The sequence below is a fragment of the Homarus americanus genome, unplaced genomic scaffold, assembly GCF_018991925.1.
Source record: "Homarus americanus isolate GMGI-L3 unplaced genomic scaffold, GMGI_Hamer_2.0 scaffold824, whole genome shotgun sequence".
NCBI classification, from domain to species: domain Eukaryota; kingdom Metazoa; phylum Arthropoda; class Malacostraca; order Decapoda; family Nephropidae; genus Homarus; species Homarus americanus.
In genome coordinates this window covers 3,352,472-3,373,025 of record NW_024719328.1, presented here as the reverse complement: position 1 = coordinate 3,373,025, position 20,554 = coordinate 3,352,472, and the positions used below count along the sequence as shown (strand labels likewise).

The 20,554-nt window shown below is 41.9% G+C and overlaps 1 protein-coding gene across 1 annotated transcript in view; it reads right to left on the bottom strand.

Moving 5' to 3' along the window:
- LOC121860009 (ubiquitin-associated domain-containing protein 2-like) overlaps positions 1–20,554 on the bottom strand; it is a gene marked incomplete in the record, with an annotated part of 66,252 nt that overhangs the window by 30,228 nt on the left and 15,470 nt on the right.

The window sequence follows — 20,554 nt, the reverse complement described above, 5'->3', positions numbered from 1 at the left end:
AACATTAACACACTGTACTGCACCGTAATGTGTCTCAGTAATGTTCCACTGCCAGTAACCTCAGTGTTGTGTCCAGCTATGTCTTGTTGAAACACACCACTGTACTGCGCCATAATGTGTCTCTCAGTAATGTTCCACCGCCAGTAACCTCAGTGTTGTGTCCAGCTATGTCTTGTTGAAAAACATTAACACACCTGTACTGTACTCTCGTACGTGTCTCAGTAATGTTCCACTGCCAGTAACCTCATAGTGTTGTGTCCAGCTATGTCTTGCTGGAAAAAACATTAACACACCGTAATCACAAAATAATGTAGCCCCAGTAATGTTCCACTGCCAGTAAACTTGTGTGTTGTGTCCAGCTATGTCTTGTTGAAACATTAACACTGTACTGTAATGTGTCTCAGTGTAATGTTCCACTGCTAGTAACCCTAGGGCAGCAGTCCAGTTATGTCTTTGTTGAAACATTAACACACTGTACTGTACTGTAATGTGTCTCAGTAATGTCTCCACTGCCAGTAACCTCAGTGTTGTGTCCAGCTATGTCTTGTTGAAACATTAACACACTGTACTGGTACTATAATGTGTCTTCAGTATAATGTCTCCACTGCCAGTAACTCAGTGTTGTGTCCAGCTGCGTCTTGTTGAAACATTAACACACTGTACTGTACTGCAATGTGTCTCAGTAATGTTCCACTGCCAGCAACTCTAAAGTGTTGTGTCCAGCTATGTCTTGTTGAAACATTAACACACTGTACTCTGTACTGTAATGTGTCTCAGCAATGTTCCACTGCTGCAACCCTTCAGTGTTGTGTCCAGTTATGTCTTGTTGAAACATTAACACACTGTACTGTACTGTAATGTGTCTCAGCAATGTTCCACTGCCAGCAACCTCAGTGTTGTGTCCAGCCATGTTCTTGTTGAAACATTAACACACTGTACTGCAACAGTAATGCGTTCAGTAATGTTCCACTGCCAGTAACCTCAGTGTTGTGTCCAGCTATGTCTTGTTGAGCTATTTTCAACACACTGCACAAATGGTAATGTGTCTCAGCAATGTTCCACTGCCAGTAACCCCCAGTGGCAGTCCAGCTATGTCTTGCTGAAACATTAACACACTGTACTTTCTGTACTGTAATGTGTCTCTGTAATGTTCCACCTGCGTAACCTCAGTGTTGTGTCCAGCCATGTCTTATGGAAACATTAACACACTGTACTGTACTGTAATGTGTCTCAGTAATGTTCCACTGCTGCAACCTCAGTGTTGTGTCCAGCTATGTCTTGTTGAAACATTAACACACTGTACTGTACTGCAATGTGTCTCAGCAATGTCTCACTGCCAGTAACCTCAGTACAGTCCAGCCATGTCTTGTTGAAACATTAACACACCGTACTGTACTGTAATGTGTCTCAGTAATGTCTCCACTGCCAGTTACTCTCAGTGTTGTGTCCAGCCATGTTCTTGTTGAAACATTTAACACACTGTACTGTACTGCAATGTGTCTCAGTAATGTTCCACTGCCAGTTACTTCCCCAGTATAGTCCAGCTATGTCTTGTTGAAACATTAACACACTGTACTGTACTTGAATGTGTCTCAGTACGTTCCACTGCCAGTAACCTCTTTTCAGTGTTGTGTCCAGCTATGTCTTGTTGGAAACATTAACACACCGTACTCTGTACTGTAATGTGTCTCAGTAATGTTCCACCGCCAGTAACCTCAGTGTGTTGTGTCCAGCTATGTCTTGTTGAAACATTAACACACTGTACTGTACTGTAATGTGTCTCAGCAATGTTCCACTGCCAGTAACCTCAGTGTTGTGTCCAGCTATGTCTTATTGAAACATTAACACACTGTACTGTGTACTGTAATGTGTCTCAGCACGTTCCACTGCCAGTAACCTCAGTGTTGTGTCCAGCTATGTCTTGCTGAAAACATTAACACTGTACTGTACTGTAATGTGTCTCAGTAATGTTCCACTGCCAGTAACCCCAGTGTTGTGTCCAGCCATGTCTTATTGAACATTAACACACTGTACCGTACTGTAATGTGTCTCAGTAATGTTCCACCGCAACCTCAGTGTTGTGTCCAGCTATGTCTTTGCTGAAACATTAACACAATGTACTGTACTGTAATGTGTCTCAGTAATGTTCCACTGCCAGTTACCTCAGTGTTGTGTCCAGCTATGCCTTTGTTGAAACATTAACACACTGTACTGTACTGTAATGTGTCTCAGTAACGTCTCCACTGCCAGTAACCTCAGTCTTGGGTCCAGCTATGTCTTGTTGAAACATTAACACACTGTACTGTACTGTAATGTCTCAGTAATGTTCCACTGCCAGCAACCCCAGTGTTGTGTCCAGTATGTCTTGTTGAAACATTAACACACCCTGTACTGTACTATAATGTGTCTCAGTAATGTTCCACTGCCAGTAACCCTTTCTAGTGTTGTGTCCAGCTATGTCTTGTTGAAACATTAACACACCGTACTGTACTGTAATGTGTCTCAGTAATGTTCCACTGCCAGTAACCTCAGTGTTGTGTCCAGCCATGTCTTTGTTGAAACATTAACACACTGTACTGTACTATAATGTGTCTCAGTAATGTTCCACTGCCAGTAACCCCAGTGTTGTGTCCAAGTGTCTTGTTGAGAAACATTAACACACTGTAAATTGTACTGTAATGTGTCTCAGTAATGTTCCACCGCCAGTAACCCTCAGTGTTGGTGTCCAGCTATGTCTTTGTTGAAACATTAACACACTGTACTGTACTGTAATGTCTCTGCAATGTTCCACTGCCAGTAACCCCAGTGTTGTGTCCAGCAGGCCTTGTTGAAACATTAACACACTGTACTGTACTGTAATGTGTCTCAGCAGTAATGTCTCCACTGCCAGTAACCCTAAAGTAGTTGTGTCCAGCTATGTCTTTGTTGAAACATTAACACACTGTACTGTACTATAATGTGTCTCAATGTTCCACTGCCAGTAACCCCAGTGTTGTGTCCAGCTATGTCTTGTTGAAAAACATTAACACACTGTACTGTACTGTAATGTGTCTCAGTAATGTTCCACTGCCAGTTACCTCAGTGTTGTGTCCAGCTATGTCTTGTTGAAACATTAACACACTGTAATTGCACTGTAATGTTCCAGTAACGTCCACCGCCAGTAACCTCAGTCTTGGGTGTGCACAGCCATGTCTTTGTTGAAACATTAACACACTGTACTGTACTGCAATGTACCCAGTAATGTTCCACTGCCAGTAACCCCAAAAGGTGTCCAGCTATGTCTTGTTGAAAACATTAAACACCGTACTGTACTTTAATGTCTCAGTAATGTTCCACTGCCAGTAACCCCAGTGTTCTGTCCATAGCCATGTCTAGAGTTGAAAACATTACCATGCCTGTAATTGTACTATAATGTGTCTCAGTAATGTTCCACTGCCAGTAAATTTCAGTGTTGTGTCCAGCTATGTCTTGTTGCATTAACACACTGTACTTTGTACTGTAATGTGTTCCCAGTAATGTTCCACCGCCAGTAACTCCTCAGTGTTGTGTCCAGCTATGTCTTGCTGGAAACATTAACACACTGTACTGTACTGTAATGTGTCTCAGTAATGTTCCACTGCCAGTAAACCTCAGTGTTGTGTCCAGTTATGTCTTGTTGAAAACATAAACACACTGTACTGTACTGGTAATGTGTCTCCCAGTAATGTTCACTGCCAGTAACCCCAGTGTTGTGTCCAGCTATGTCTTGTTGAAACATTAACACTCTGTGCCTTTAATGTGTCTCAGTAATGTTCCACTGCCAGTAACCCCAGTGTTGTGTCCAGCTATGTCTTGTTGAAACATTAACACACTGTACTGTACTATAATGTGTCTCTTGTGCACGTTCCACTGCCAGTAACCTCAGTGTTGTGTCCAGCTATGTTGAGCCATTAAATAATACTGTACTGTACTGTAATGTGTCTCAGTAATGTTCCACTGCCAGTTACCTCAGTGTTGTGTCCAGCCATGTCTTGTTGAAACATTAACATATCTACCGTACTGCACGTGTCTCAGTAATGTTCCACTGCCAGTAACCTCAGTGTTGTGTCCAGCTATGTCTTGTTGGAAACATTAACACACTGCACGTACTGTAATGTGTCTTCAGTAATGTTCCACTGCCAGTAACCCTGGTGTTGTGTCCAGCTATGTCTTGTTGAAACATTTTAATACACTGTACTGTACTGGTAATGTCTCAGCAATGTTCCACTGCCAGTAACCCTGTGTTGTGTCCAGCTATGTCTTGTTGGAAACATTAACACACTGCACTGTACTGTAATGTGTCTCAGTAATGTTCCACTGCCAGTAACCCCTGCCAGTGTTGTGTCCAGCTACGTCTTTGTTGAAACATTAACACACTGTACTGTACTGTAATGTGTCTCCAGCACGTTCCACTGCCAGTAAACCCTAGTGTTGTGTCCAGCTATGTCTGTTGAGACAACACACTGTACTGTACTGTAATGTGTCTCAGTAATGTCTCCACTGCCAGTAACCCCTAGTGTTGTGTCCAGCTATGTCTTGTTGAAACATTAACACACCTCGTGTAATTGTACTGTAATGTGTCTCAGTAATGTTCCACCGCCAGTAACCCCAGTGTTGTGTCCAGCCATGTCTTGTTGAACATTAACACACTGTACTGTACTCTCGTAATGTGTCTCAGTAATGTTCCACTGCCAGTAACTCAGTGTTGGTGTCCAGCCACAAGTTCCTTGTTGAAACATTAACACACCGTACTGTACTTCGTAATGTGTGTCTCAGTAATGTTCCACCGCCAGTAACCTCAGTGTTGTCCAGCCATGTCTTGTTGGGAAGCATTAACACACTGTACCGTACTGTAATGTGTCTCGCAGTAATGTTCTACTGCCATAACCTGTGTTGTGTCCAGTTATGTCTTGTTGAAACATTAACACACCGTACTGTACTGTAATGTGTCTCAGTAATGTTCCACTGCCAGTAACCCTCAGTGTTGTGTCCAGCCATATCTTGTTGAAACACAATACACTGTACTGTACTATAATGTGTCTCAGTACGTTCCACTGCCAGTAACTCCTAGTACAGTCCAGCCATGTCTTGTTGAAACATTAACACTGTACTGTACTATAATGTGTCTCCAGCAATGTTCCACTGCCAAACCCCCAGTGTTGTGTCCAGCCATGTCTTGTTGGAAACATTACACACTGTGCCTGTACTATAATGTGTCTCAGTAATGTTCCACTGCCAGTAACCTCAGTGTTGTGTCCAGCTATGTCTTGTTGAAACATTAACACACTGTACTGGTACTGTACTATAATGTGTCTCAGTAATGTCTCCACTGCCAGTAACCCCTGTGTGTTAGTCCAGCTATGTCTTGTTGAAACATTAACACACTGTACTGTACTGTAATGTGTCTCAGTAATGTTCCAATGCCAGTTACCGCAAGTGTCCAGCCACACCCTTGTTGAAACATTAACACACCGTACTGTACTGTAATGTGTCTCTCAGTAATGTTCCACCGCCAGTAACCTCAGTGTTGTGTCCAGCCATGTCTTGTTGAAACACAACACACCGTACCGTACTGTAACGTGCCCCAGCAATGTTCCACGCCAGTAACCCCAGTACAGTCCAGCCATGTCTTGTTGAAACATTAACACACCGTACTGTACCGTAATGTGTCTCAGTACGTTCCACTGCTAAAATTCCTGAAGTGTTGTGTCCAGTTATGTCTTGTTGAAACATTAACACCTGGTACCTCTCAGTTGTAATGTGTCCTCAGTAATGTTCCACCGCCAGCAACCTCTCAGTGTTGTGTCCAGCCATGTCTGTTGCATTAACACTGTACCGTACTGTAAATGTGTCTCTCAGTAATGTTCCACTGCCAGTAACCCTGTGTTGGGTGTCCAGCTATGTCTTGTTGAAACATTAACACACTGTACTGTACTGTAATGTGTCTCAGTAATGTTCCACTGCCAGTAACCTCTGTGTTGTGTCCAGCTATGTCTTGTTGGAACATTAACACACCGTACTGTACTGTAATGTGTCTCTGTAATGTTCCACTGCCAGTAACCTCAGTGTTGTGTCCTAGCCATATCTTTGCTGAAACATTAACACACTGTACTACTGTAATGTGTTTCTGTAATGTTCCACTGCCAGGCAACCTCAGTGTTGTGTCCAGCTGTCTTGTTGAAACATTAACACACTGTACTGTACTGTAATGTGTCTCAGCAATGTTCCACTGCCAGTAACCCCAGTGTTGTGTCCAGCTATAATGCTGGAAACATTAACACACTGTACTGTACTATAATGTGTCCAGTAATGTTCCACTGCCAGTAACCTCAGTGTTGTGTCCAGCTATGTCTTGTTGAAACATTAACACACTGTACTGTACTGTAATGTGTCTCAGTAATGTTCCACTGCCAGTAACCTCAGTGTTGTGTCCAGCTATGTCTTGTTGAAACATTAACACACTGTACTGTACTATAATGTGTCTCAGTAATGTTCCACTGCCAGTAACCTCAGTGTTGTGTCCAGCTATGTCTTGTTGAAACATTAACACACTGTACTGTACTGTAATGTGTCTCAGTAATGTTCCACTGCCAGTAACCTCAGTGTTGTGTCCAGCTATGTCTTGTTGAAACATTAACACACTGTACTGTACTGTAATGTGTCTCAGTAATGTTCCACTGCCAGTAACCTCAGTGTTGTGTCCAGCTATGTCTTGTTGAAACATTAACACACTGTACTGTACTGTAATGTGTCTCAGTAATGTTCCACTGCCAGTAACCTCAGTGTTGTGTCCAGCTATGTCTTGTTGAAACATTAACACACTGTACTGTACTGTAATGTGTCTCAGTAATGTTCCACTGCCAGTAACCTCAGTGTTGTGTCCAGCTATGTCTTGTTGAAACATTAACACACTGTACTGTACTGTAATGTGTCTCAGTAATGTTCCACTGCCAGTAACCTCAGTGTTGTGTCCAGCTATGTCTTGTTGAAACATTAACACACTGTACTGTACTGTAATGTGTCTCAGTAATGTTCCACTGCCAGTAACCTCAGTGTTGTGTCCAGCTATGTCTTGTTGAAACATTAACACACTGTACTGTACTGTAATGTGTCTCAGTAATGTTCCACTGCCAGTAACCTCAGTGTTGTGTCCAGCTATGTCTTGTTGAAACATTAACACACTGTACTGTACTGTAATGTGTCTCAGTAATGTTCCACTGCCAGTAACCTCAGTGTTGTGTCCAGCTATGTCTTGTTGAAACATTAACACACTGTACTGTACTATAATGTGTCTCAGTAATGTTCCACTGCCAGTAACCTCAGTGTTGTGTCCAGCCATGTCTTGTTGAAACATTAACACACTGTACTGTACTGTAATGTGTCTCAGTAATGTTCCACTGCCAGTAACCTCAGTGTTGTGTCCAGCTATGTCTTGTTGAAACATTAACACACTGTACTGTACTGTAATGTGTCTCAGTAATGTTCCACTGCCAGTAACCTCAGTGTTGTGTCCAGCCATGTCTTGTTGAAACATTAACACACTGTACTGTACTGTAATGTGTCTCAGTAATGTTCCACTGCCAGTAACCTCAGTGTTGTGTCCAGCCATGTCTTGTTGAAACATTAACACACTGTACTGTACTGTAATGTGTCTCAGTAATGTTCCACTGCCAGTAACCTCAGTGTTGTGTCCAGCCATGTCTTGTTGAAACATTAACACACTGTACTGTACTGTAATGTGTCTCAGTAATGTTCCACTGCCAGTAACCTCAGTGTTGTGTCCAGCCATGTCTTGTTGAAACATTAACACACTGTACTGTACTATAATGTGTCTCAGTAATGTTCCACTGCAGTAACCTCAGTGTTGTGTCCAGCTATGTCTTGTTGAAACATTAACACACTGTACTGTACTGTAATGTGTCTCAGTAATGTTCCACTGCCAGTAACCTCAGTGTTGTGTCCAGCTATGTCTTGTTGAAACATTAACACACTGTACTGTACTGTAATGTGTCTCAGTAATGTTCCACTGCCAGTAACCTCAGTGTTGTGTCCAGCTATGTCTTGTTGAAACATTAACACACTGTACTGTACTGTAATGTGTCTCAGTAATGTTCCACTGCCAGTAACCTCAGTGTTGTGTCCAGCTATGTCTTGTTGAAACATTAACACACTGTACTGTACTGTAATGTGTCTCAGTAATGTTCCACTGCCAGTAACCTCAGTGTTGTGTCCAGCCATGTCTTGTTGAAACATTAACACACTGTACTGTACTGTAATGTGTCTCAGTAATGTTCCACTGCCAGTAACCTCAGTGTTGTGTCCAGCCATGTCTTGTTGAAACATTAACACACTGTACTGTACTGTAATGTGTCTCAGTAACGTTCCACTGCCAGTTACCTCAGTGTTGTGATTTATTTAATTTTTTGCGGGGATTAGCCCACCCGGGCACAGGTCACTGACCCACATAGGGGCCTGGGGGCGAAAATGTAATAATAATAATAAAATGATGATAATGATAAAAATAATTATTCATTGTAAATAAAATTTATATTACAAAATAGAAAATTTGAAACAATATAAAATAATAATAATAATAATAATAATAATAATAATAATAATAATAATAATAATAATAATAATAATAATATTAATAAAGAAATACAAAAATGAAAAAAAAAGATCAGAAGTGAGAAATGATACATGTATGTTGTGTTGTCAATAGTGAGAGAAACAATTGAGACCATACAATTGTGTGTAAATGAGGCAGAAAGTCAGATCAGCAACAATTTTTGTGATGCCTTATGGCAGCAGGGTCTACCATTAGACAATACATTATGCTTCCAATATCTTCCCAGGCAGTAGTACCTCCCTGTTTGGTAGTTGTGTTGTGTTGTATAAGTGAAGTAGAAAGACTAACCAGAAAATTGTGGACAGTTTTACTCCTACCAGTTATAAACCTTATCCTACTCTGCTGCCCTTCACAATAGTGTATTCAATACAACTTCCAAACATCTTATAATTTCCCCAAACATCTTGACTGAGTAATTTGACTAATTACCAGTTTATTGTGGAAGGTGGGGGTTTGTGTGTACTAAGCATATACTTTGTACAGTACCACATTTCAATAAGTGGATGGGAGTTTACTGTAAATAATAATATACCCAGCATAGGAAAGAAAGTTTTAGACCCTCTTGTTACATTCAATAAGACTATTTACAGTATATCATTTTCACCATTACCAGCTTATTGTACTACCTTCATTGTCCCGTGTTAGTACAAGAGGTGACATCACTTACGTGTTTTATCTCTACTGAACTCTACTATAACAAATATATTAGTGTGCTAGTGGTTGAGAGAGTGCGTAGTGTGGCCAGACGAGAGAGGGTGATGCACTGTAAAAATTAGTCTGTGACGACGCAAAATGACGTTGTACTGAATTTTGGGTATCTAAAGTTTAGCGACGTAGTACCGAAACAAAGTTAAGCGGGCCGACGTTAAGCGAGGACTTACTGTACGCTACTGTACTCTATTGTACTGTTGGAGTGAGCAGCAGGAAGATGTCAATATTCTCTGGCGTCATGAACATTGTCCACGCTGATGGTGGGTCTTCTAGGTAACTCATCTTGACGTGTCAGTCATAAAAGAGAATTATGTACTTAAGTCTTTCATATATGTACAGTGTTTCTACATGTCTGGCTTCATTATTACTGTACAGTTGTAGTGACACTTTTGTAACTAGTTTTTACATTTTCAGGACATGAATCTCCCTATTTCAGTTTGGAATTGTTATTTTAGTAAGTGGAGAAATATTCTTGGACCATAAGTTATTCTTGTGCTGTGAACAGTGTAGCAGTAACTCAGTAGTGTGGTGATGGAGTTTAAGATAAACATTTGATTTAATTTGTGTCACTTCTCTTGGTGTTCCCCCAGAGTGTTTGAGCGCCGGTACGGCTCCCACAAGTTTGCGTCGTGTCTGGTGGCCTCGCAGGTCCTCACCACAGTGTTGGAGGTCTTGACTATACTAACTCTACAGTGGTTCTCGGTGGACCTTCACTCGGGCGGATATCTTCCTCCCGGACCGTGAGTGTGTTGCCACGTCTTCTTGTTGACAAATTTAGTTCACTTCATCGGGCTCATAGTGTTATAAGAACCTCACCTGCTCCACAAACCTAAATACAGTTCTCGAGGTAACTGAATGGTCAGGAAAATAGTCAATTAAAATATATACTGTACAGTACAGTGGTGGCCATAAATTTCCCTGTATTTGTAAAAAATCTTCAAAATTAGAGAAAAAGGCAGATGACAGTACAGTACAGTTATCACCCTGACTTATGAAGCAGTCAGACTTATAACATGTGTTGGGATGAAGTAGTGTTTGAATTATTACACTTTGGAGACCTAAACTATCTTGGTCACTATACACAATTTAAATGTAATAATTATTGTATACAGGTGCTCTCCGACTTACGACAGGGTTAGGGACCCAAATCCAGGTCGTAAGTCCGACTTAGATAAAAAATAATAATAAATAAAAAAATAAAAAAAATCTACAATGAAATACAGTACAGTAAAAGTAATAAATAATGAGGAATGGACACAGTGTGACTGAGCACTTACCTTTAATGTAGTCAGCTGAATGCACACGGGGCCCCCATAATTTTCTATTTACAGGATACATGGAGACTATATTAATTGGATGAAGCATGCACTTCCACAATAATCCAGTCTCATCCACATTGAATATTTGCTCAGGCAAATAATTCCCTTCCACAATCACATCATCTAACTCCTCCTTAAAAGCTTCGGCAGCACCAACATCGGCACTAGCTGCCTCTCCACTCACCTTAACATTGTGTAGACTGTAGCGTCTTTTTAAATCTATCAAACTACCCATGACTTCCTGTAAAGGTTTGATCACATTCATCTCCTGCCTGCTCCTTCAGGCTTTGGAACAGGCTTCATGCTTTAGCCTGTATGGTACACGCTTCTGTATCTGGTCTTCTATCCATATCGCCAATAATTTTTCCATCTCGTGAATAGGACCTTGTCTTCTCTTTGATATTATAGTTCCCTTTATAGGTGTTGTTCCTTTCACTACTTCACGAATACGTTCCTTGTCCTTCAGAATAGTGGATATGGTCGAGTGTGAGAAACCTAGGTCGCGTGAGATTGTTGCTACAGTTTTTCCATTCTCATGCTGTGTTATTATCTTCATTTTCATCTCAAAAGTAATTGCCTGTCTCCTTTTCTTTGGAGCACCACCAGCACTCTCACTTTTATGCTTTCCAGTCATTATAAAGTCAATTAAATACGATAATAACGAAAGTTCACAGCGCAATCAGTGTAGGATACGATAGCCAAACACCAACTAAGCGCTCCACTGAGTGAGTGTACCCACGCTCTCACCCGGGACAGAAACGTTTCGGTATAGAAATTGCGCTCGTCATTTGAAAATATTTTTGGTCACGACTGCCGCAGTCGTATGTCCCGACGGTCGTAAGGTCAGAGCAGGTCGTAAGTACCGATGGACGTAGGTCCAAGCAGTCGTAAGTCGGAGACTACCTGTATACAAGTCCTTAAACTCCCATTTTTTCTTAAAATGTTCAGTACTGTACTATGGAAAGTAAGTCATTGTTTACCTTTAACTTTTATTAAATGTAATACAGGTATTTACAAAAGCAGCAGTACAGTATGTCAGAAAACCCTCCCAATACCAGACTAATACATACAGGCTCTGTCACCAGGGCTGGAATGCTCTCCCACTTGTTTGCCGTGTGTGGCATCCCATAATGCTGGGATGCGGGAGTCCTGGAGGTTGAGCGACTCCGTGCGCTGTGGCTAGCAATACACCTATTTGGTCCTCTATTCCAGCTAGACGGACAGCTTGGTTGGGCCCGATCAAGTTCAATTGGCTGGTGACAGTCTGGCTAGGGTCAAGCTGGCATCAAGGGGCCTGGTACTCCTCTAGTCCAGGAGCTGCTGTCTTGGCCACCTGGCAGTTACCTATATATACTCCCCACTACCCCTGGGGTCACCAGGTTCTTATCTCTGGCATTGACCTCCCTTTATTGGGTTCCGTGGTGGGGGGTGGGGGTGCAGTTTATTTTGTTCTTTTATGAAAGAATCAAACTCCTTGTGCTGGCCAGATTATCCTCCTGACAACCCTGCACCCATCCCTCGACCCTCCTTAGAATTCCCTAGTCTTGCTCCTGCACTTCTTACAGAAGGATCATCAGTTGCAACATTGCAGCTCTATCAGTTTAAAAAAAGGTGGCTCTTGGTCACGACAAATACCCATATATAAGAGCTGCAGGAGGCCCACTGGCCCTGGCAACCTCCATGGTGCTTCTACCCATGAGACCTTACCAGGTGTGTTCAAGCAGGTAGATTTTGCAAATATCTAGTGCTCTGTACTGTGGAAGGCAAGCTGGACATTTTTGATGTTCACAGGTTAATAGTGTCAGCAAGATGGTAGCTTCCTAGTGGAGGTCTCTTCCCTGAGGAGAGAGCTCGACTCCATACCCTGTCTGAGGTACCTGGTGCCCCAGTCTCCTGTACTCCACATGCCACCTTTAACCAGTGTTGAGGGGCGGTATTCTTCTAAAGAGCTGCTCCAATACTCAGAGGAGGTTACACAGGTAGAGAGGTTACACCACACTCACGGGTAAGTGAGTAGGTTACACCACACCACAGGTGGAGAGGTTACACCACACTGTTACAGATAAGTCAGTAGGTTACACCACACCACAGGTAGAGAGGTTACACCACACCACAGGTAGAGAGGTTACACCACACCACAGGTAGAGAGGTTACACCACACCACAGGTAGAGAGGTTACACCACACCTATTGTTCACGCGCTCTGATCAAAACAAACCATCCCGCTCACTGACCTTATCAAGGTAGGAGCCCACAGTAACTGTAATCTTCACTACTGATCATTATTGTGTTGTTGAGGTGTTACGGTTGTTGTTGTAATGAAAACGATTGCTCTCTCTCTCTCTCTCTCTCTCTCTCTCTCTCTCTCTCTCTCTCTCTCTCTCTCTCTCTCTCTCTCTCTCTCTCTCTCTCTCTCTCTCTCTCTCTCTCTCTCTCTCTCTCTCTCTCTCTCTCTCTCTCTCTCTCTCTCTCTCTCTCTCTCTCTCTCTCTCTCTCTCTCTCTCTCTCTCTCTCTCTCTCTCTCTCTCTCTCTCTCTCTCTCTCTCTCTCTCTCTCTCTCTCTCTCTCTCTCTCTCTCTCTCTCTCTCTCTCTCTCTCTCTCTCTCTCTCTCTCTCTCTCTCTCTCTCTCTCTCTCTCTCTCTCTCTCTCTCTCTCTCTCTCTCTCTCTCTCTCTCTCTCTCTCTCTCTCTCTCTCTCTCTCTCTCTCTCTCTCTCTCTCTCTCTCTCTCTCTCTCTCTCTCTCTCTCTCTCTCTCTCTCTCTCTCTCTCTCTCTCTCTCTCTCTCTCTCTCTCTCTCTCTCTCTCTCTCTCTCTCTCTCTCTCTCTCTCTCTCTCTCTCTCTCTCTCTCTCTCTCTCTCTCTCTCTCTCTCTCTCTCTCTCTCTCTCTCTCTCTCTCTCTCTCTCTCTCTCTCTCTCTCTCTCTCTCTCTCTCTCTCTCTCTCTCTCTCTCTCTCTCTCTCTCTCTCTCTCTCTCTCTCTCTCTCTCTCTCTCTCTCTCTCTCTCTCTCTCTCTCTCTCTCTCTCTCTCTCTCTCTCTCTCTCTCTCTCTCTCTCTCTCTCTCTCTCTCTCTCTCTCTCTCTCTCTCTCTCTCTCTCTCTCTCTCTCTCTCTCTCTCTCTCTCTCTCTCTCTCTCTCTCTCTCTCTCTCTCTCTCTCTCTCTCTCTCTCTCTCTCTCTCTCTCTCTCTCTCTCTCTCTCTCTCTCTCTCTCTCTCTCTCTCTCTCTCTCTCTCTCTCATTAAACTTGTTAAAGTGAAGTATGTAATGTATTTGTCTTTTTAATAAATTTTAAAGCTAATTATTGTAAATGTAAAAGCTTGATTTATAACTACTGTAGTGATGATGATAACCCGAGACAACTAACATGTGTACGGCAGACACTCTTCAGAGCTAACCAGTAACCATTTCTGAACTGTTACAAGCATTACTATCTATGTCATACCTGCATCATTTATTACAAATACCTGATATAAATGAAGATTTTCAGATACACTAACTTTCTTTTCACATTTGTATCTGTTAACATCATTGTAGCCAAGTTAGACTCGTCACCAGGCTCCTGGGCCAAGCTGTGAGGTGTTATAGTTGTTTTCAGCTCATATTTTCCGGTAGATATACGTAACTTTCTCCATTAATTTTTACTCAGTCACATGCACACACCATCCTACATACATATTGTGGAAAAAAAGTAAACAAAATAATTGACCTAAGGGTAAACACACAAAGGTAATACTGTACACATTTCTTTGTGCACGAGTTGGCTGGCTCAGTGAGGGAGGGGAGGAGGGCACAGAGTGTAGGGGGGGGCACATTGCTAGGGAGGTAGCGTCCCTGCTGGTCTGCGTTGTTATAGCAAAGGAGATAGTGTATTCTAATGGCTTTTATTTACCTGTTTGGCATTACAGTATACACTGTTTTTTGTTGTAATTTATTTATTGGTACCCTGTATTATTGTTATTTATTCCTCACATTTACTGGTACTGTATACTGTATATTACAGTATTTGAAGAAAACTTTGGCCACTGTACGAAAATACACATAAAAGTTTTTCAGAAATACTGTACACCCGTGCATCTTATAGGCTGAAGAATACTAGTTTACATATCTCCTCCAGTCATACGCTCCTACTCTCATTGTGTTTTTTTTTCTAACACAAGTGCATAAAGTTGAATGTGCTTAAGTTAAATGCACGTAAGATGCGACACGACTGTATTCACCAGCAGATGCTCTCATCTTGAGTTTACAGTGGGTGTACACTGTCCACTCTTCTGAATGTATATTGTACATAACTGTAATCACTTTTTACATCTTAACACCTACAATAGAGGTGTGGTGAAAGATTAGTGGTCTCTTGTTACTAACCTTCTGATGCAATGTCAGGTCACTCACTGTGGGTCTCATGACCTGGAGAATGATGTTTTAAGTAATGAGAAAAGCTAAGGTGCTCCAGTGTTTCATTTTTCGTGTACATATGGTATTTCTACACTTACTGAATGTACAGTACAGTATACTTAACTTTTGATGTCTTAACACTGTATTCTTGGCTTGTACAATGGCAGAAGACTATACAGTGCATCATGATGCTAGGCTTAGAGGGGATAAGCTGGAAGATGCATCAGCCTATCACAGGCATCCCGTGCCAATTGCAGTGCGTGAGTCTATGGCCCAAGTTATCCAAACGGTCTTCCCACACACACACACCCAGCACGTGTGGACGTGGCAGACCGTGATACAATGTTTTGTAACTCCTGTAACCTATATCTCTAGGCCAGGAACAGAAAGGTTTGGAGAGATTGTCTCAGAATATTTCCGGAAATTACACATTACAGTATTTCATCCTTAAAATTTGTTCCCAGACCTGGAGAAAAAAAATTAGGATTGATTTTCCGGAATTTTCATGGCATTTTTGGTGAAAAAGTGGTTGATTTTCAACCTCAGAAGCTTTTTTGTAGAACCCAAAATTGAGAAAATTTTCTGGAAAAATTCCGTCCAGATTTCAATTCCGGCTATTGGAGAGTTCCGAGGACCAGGAGTTCCGGCTAACGGGGAGATAACTACTACTTATAATTTGGCACTCAACAATTTATGCTTATCAAACTGGTGAGTGTCCCTACCTCAGAATTCAGACTGTCTCCTGGTTAAGGCAGGCTTTACCAGGGAGTGTTTTGACAAGTTAATCTCACATGTCACTTGTCTCATCCCCTTGACCATAAAATGGGATATCAAACCTCTATCCATTCCTTTTTAGATTCAGGCTTTATAAATATTCAAAATGGAGTCTTCCAGAATTGATATGTTAAAGACAGTTATGCTTCATTTGTAATACTGCACTGTGTTTGTTTTTTTCCAGATATGGTGTTATATTCCCATTGTTTGTAAACTATCTGTTTGATATCCCACGAGTGGCCCAGACAAGTGTGCTAGGTATCCCAATCACTGGTAAAACTCTCACATACTTATTGGGGTTACAAGTGTGCTCCACTTCAGCTGCAACGGCAATATCAGCTCTCTCAGGCATAGTAAGTGTTTAACTGTGAACTTTTTCTTGTGTAAAATATGTTGTGTACCATACATCAATCTCTATAATGTTGTGGCAAATGGCCGGTGGATACAGCACTCGCCTCCTGTTCAAGGGGTCGGTGGTTCGATTCCCGGCCACTCCCAGTTCACCCAACTGTACATGTGTACCAGAGTTTATAACTTGGGAAGTGAACGAAGTCAAGAGCAGTACCGGCCATGCTGCCTCCTTGTGTATACGGTGTGCTGTATCCACACCGGCTCCAATGGGCAGTCATGTCTATGGAACCATCTTTAACTTTTCCACACTTTTTATTACCCCATGTTACAGTTAGATCCTATGTTTTGACAGCACTGTTTTATCATACTGCCAGTTTACAGAATGAAAGTGATTGGGTAATAAGATTTAGATTGGCTCCCTGTACTGTAGGTTGAGTACAGTATGAGCCATTATGTGTGATAATAAATAAGCTTTACTGTTGTGAGGTAAATATAAGGATATCTATACAGTAGAATAATCTTGGTTAGATCCTCTTTAATGCTTTATATTTGGCCATTGTTTGTTTTGGTCTACCCTGGCAGTGCTGTAGATAATGTGGCAGTACTGTAGATAATGTGGCAGTGCTGTAGATAATGTGGCAGTACTGTAGATAATGTGGCAGTACTGTAGATAATGTGGCAGTACTGTAGATAATGTGGCAGTACTGTAGATAATGTGGCAGTACTGTAGATAATGTGGCAGTACTGTAAATAATGTGGCAGTACTGTAAATAATGTGGCAGTACTGTAAATAATGTGGCAGTACTGTAGATAATGTGGCAGTACTGTAGATAATGTGGCAGTGCTGTAGATAATGTGGCAGTACTGTAGATAATGTGGCAGTGCTGTAGATAATGTGGCAGTACTGTAGATAATGTGGCAGTGCTGTAGATAATCAGCATGCTGTGAATAGTATGGCAGTACTGAATAATAATAATGTGTAAATAATGTGGCAGTACTGTGAATAATGGTACTGTGATAATGGCGGTGCTGGCAGATAATGAGTGCTGTAGATAATGTGGCAGTGCTGTGAGATAATGTGGCAGTACTGGCAAGATAATGTGGCAGTGCTGTAGATAATGTGGCAGTACTGTAGATAATAATGGCAGTCTGTAGATAATGATTGATACTGTAGATAATGTGGCAGTGCACTGTAGATAATGTGGCAGTACTAGATAATGTGGCAGTACTGTAGATAATGTGGCAGTGCTGCAGATAATGTGGCAGTACTGTAGATAATGTGGCAGTACTGTATATAATGTGGCAGTACTGTAGATAATGTGGCAGTGCTGTAGATAATGGCAGTGCTGCAGATATAATAGTGCTGTAGATAATGTGGCAGTACTGTAGATAATGTGGCAGTGCTGTAGATAATGTGACGTACTGTAGATAATGTGTGGCAGTACTGGCAGATAATGTGGCAGTACTGTAGATAATGTGGTACTGTAAATAATGTGGCAGTACTGTAGATAATGTGGCGTACTGTGAGTGTATAAGATGTGTGGCAGTGCTGTGAAGATAATAATGGCGGTACTGTAGATAATGTGGCAGTCGCAGATGATATTCAGTACTGCAGATAATGTGGCAGTACTGTAATGATATGTGGCAGTACTGTGAAGATAATGGCAGTACTGTAGATATAATCGGTAACTGCTGAGATAATGTCAGTACTGTTGAATATTGTGGCAGTGCTGTAGATAATGTGGTAGTGCTGTAGATAATGTGGCAGTACTGAGATAATGTGGCAGTGCTGTGAAGATAATGTAGTGCTGTAGATAATGTGGCAGTGCTGTAGATAATGTGGCAGTACTGTAGATAATGTGGCAGTGCTGTAGATAATGTGGCAGTACTGTAGATAATGTGGCAGTGCTGTAGATAATGTGGCAGTGCTGTAGATAATGTGGCAGTACTGTAGATAATGTTGGCAGTGCTGTAGATAATGTAGTGCTGTAGATAATGTGGCAGTACTGTAGATAATGTGGCAGTCTGGATGTGTACTGTAGATAATGTGGCAGTGCTGTAGATAATGGCGTACTGTGAATGTGGCAGTGCTGTAGATAATGGTGGTAGCTGTAGATAATGGCGGTACTGGAAGATAATGTGGCAGTACTGTGGATATTGGTAGTACTGTAGATAATGTGGCAGTACTGGAGATAATGTGCGGTACTGGAGATAATGTAGCTATATGTAGATGATAATGGCGGTACTGTAGATAATGTGGCAGTACTGTAGATAATGTCGTACTGTAGATAATGTGGCAGTTACAGATATGTGGCAGTACTGTAGATAATGTGGCAGTGCTGTAGATAATGTGGCAGTGCTGTAGATAATGAGTACTGGAGATAATGTAGTGCTGTAGATAATGTGGCAGTACTGTAGATAATGTGGCAGTACTGTAGATAATGTGGCAGTGCTGTAGATAATGTGGCAGTACTGTAGATAATGTGGCAGTGCTGTAGATAATGATGGCGTGTTGTAGATAATGTGGCAGTACTGTAGATAATGTGGTAGTGCTGTAGATAATGTGGCAGTACTGTAGATAACGTGGCAGTGCTGTAGAATGTGGCAGTGCTGTGAATAATGTGGCAGTGCTGTGAATGATAATGGCGGTGCTGTGAATGTGTGGCAGTGCTGTAGATAATGTGGCAGTACTGTAGATAATGTGGCAGTGCTGTAGATAATGTGGCAGTACTGTGAATAAATGTGGTGGTACTGTGAATGTGTGGTGCTGTAGATAATGTGGCAGTGCTGTAGATAATGCAGTGCTGTGAATGTGTGGCAGTGCTGTAGATAATGTGGCAGTGCTGTAGATAATGTGGCAGTACTGTAGATAATGTGGCAGTACTGTAGATAATGTGGCAGTACTGTAGATAATGTGGCAGTACTGTAGATAATGTGGCAGTACTGTAGATAATGTGGCAGTACTGTAGATATGTGGTAGTGCTGTAGATATGTGGCAGTACTGTGAATAATGTGGTAGTGCTGTGAATGTGTGGTAGTGCTGTAGATAATGTGGCAGTACTGTGAATGTGTGGCAGTACTGTAGATAATGTGGCAGTGCTGTAGATAATGTGGCAGTACTGTAGATAATCATAGTGCTGTAGATAATGTGGCAGTACTGCAGATAATGTGGTAGTGCTGTAGATAATGTGGCAGTACTGTAGATAATGTGGCAGTACTGTAGATAATGTGGCAGTACTGTAGATAATGTGGCAGTACTGTAGATAATGTGGCAGTACTGTAAATAATGTGGCAGTGCTGTAGATAATGTGGCAGTACTGTAGATAATGTGTAAGTACTGCAGATAATGTGGTGCTGTAGATAATGTGGCAGTACTGTAGATAATGGCAGTACTGTAGATAATGTGGCAGTACTGTAGATAATGTGGCAGTACTGTAGATAATGTGGCAGTACTGGAATGTGTGGCAGTACTGTAGATAATGTGGCAGTGCTGCAGATAATCTAGTGCTGGCAGATAATGTGGCAGTGCTGTAGTAATGTGTCAGTACTGTAGATAATGTGGCAGTACTGTAGATAATGTGGCAGTACTGTGAATATGTGGCAGTACTGTAGATAATGTGGTACTGTAGATAATGTGGCAGTACTGTGAATGTGTGGCAGTACTGAGATAATGTGGCAGTACTGTAGATAATGTGGTAGTGCTGTAGATAATGTGGCGTGCTGTGAATGTGTGGCAGTACTGGCAGATAATGTGGCAGTGCTGTAGATAATGTGGCAGTACTGTAGATAATGTGGCAGTGCAGATAATGTGGTACTGCTGAATGAAATGTGGGTGCTGTAGATAATGTGGCAGTGTAGATAATGTGGGCGTGCTGTAGATAATGTGGCAGTACTGTAGATAATGTGGTAGTGCTGTAGATGTGTGGCAGTATTGTAGATAATGTGGCAGTACTGTAGATAATGTGGCAGTACTGTAGATAATGTGGCAGTGCTGTGAATGATATGCGGTGCTGTAGATAATGTGGCAGTACTGTAGATAATGTGGCAGTATTGTAGATAATGTGGCAGTGCTGTAGATAATGTGGCAGTGCTGTAGATAATGTGGCAGTACTGTAGATAATGTGGGCAGTACTGTAGATAATGTGGCAGTACTGTAGATAATGTGGCAGTGCTGTAGATAATGTGGCAGTACTGTAGATAATGTGGCAGTGCTGTGAATGATGTGGCAGTGCTGTAGATAATGTGGCAGTACTGTAGATAATGTGGTAGTGCTGTAGATAATGTGGCAGTACTGTAGATAATGTGGCAGTACTGTAGATAATTCGTTGTGAATGTGTGGCAGTGTGAGTCGTGATATTGT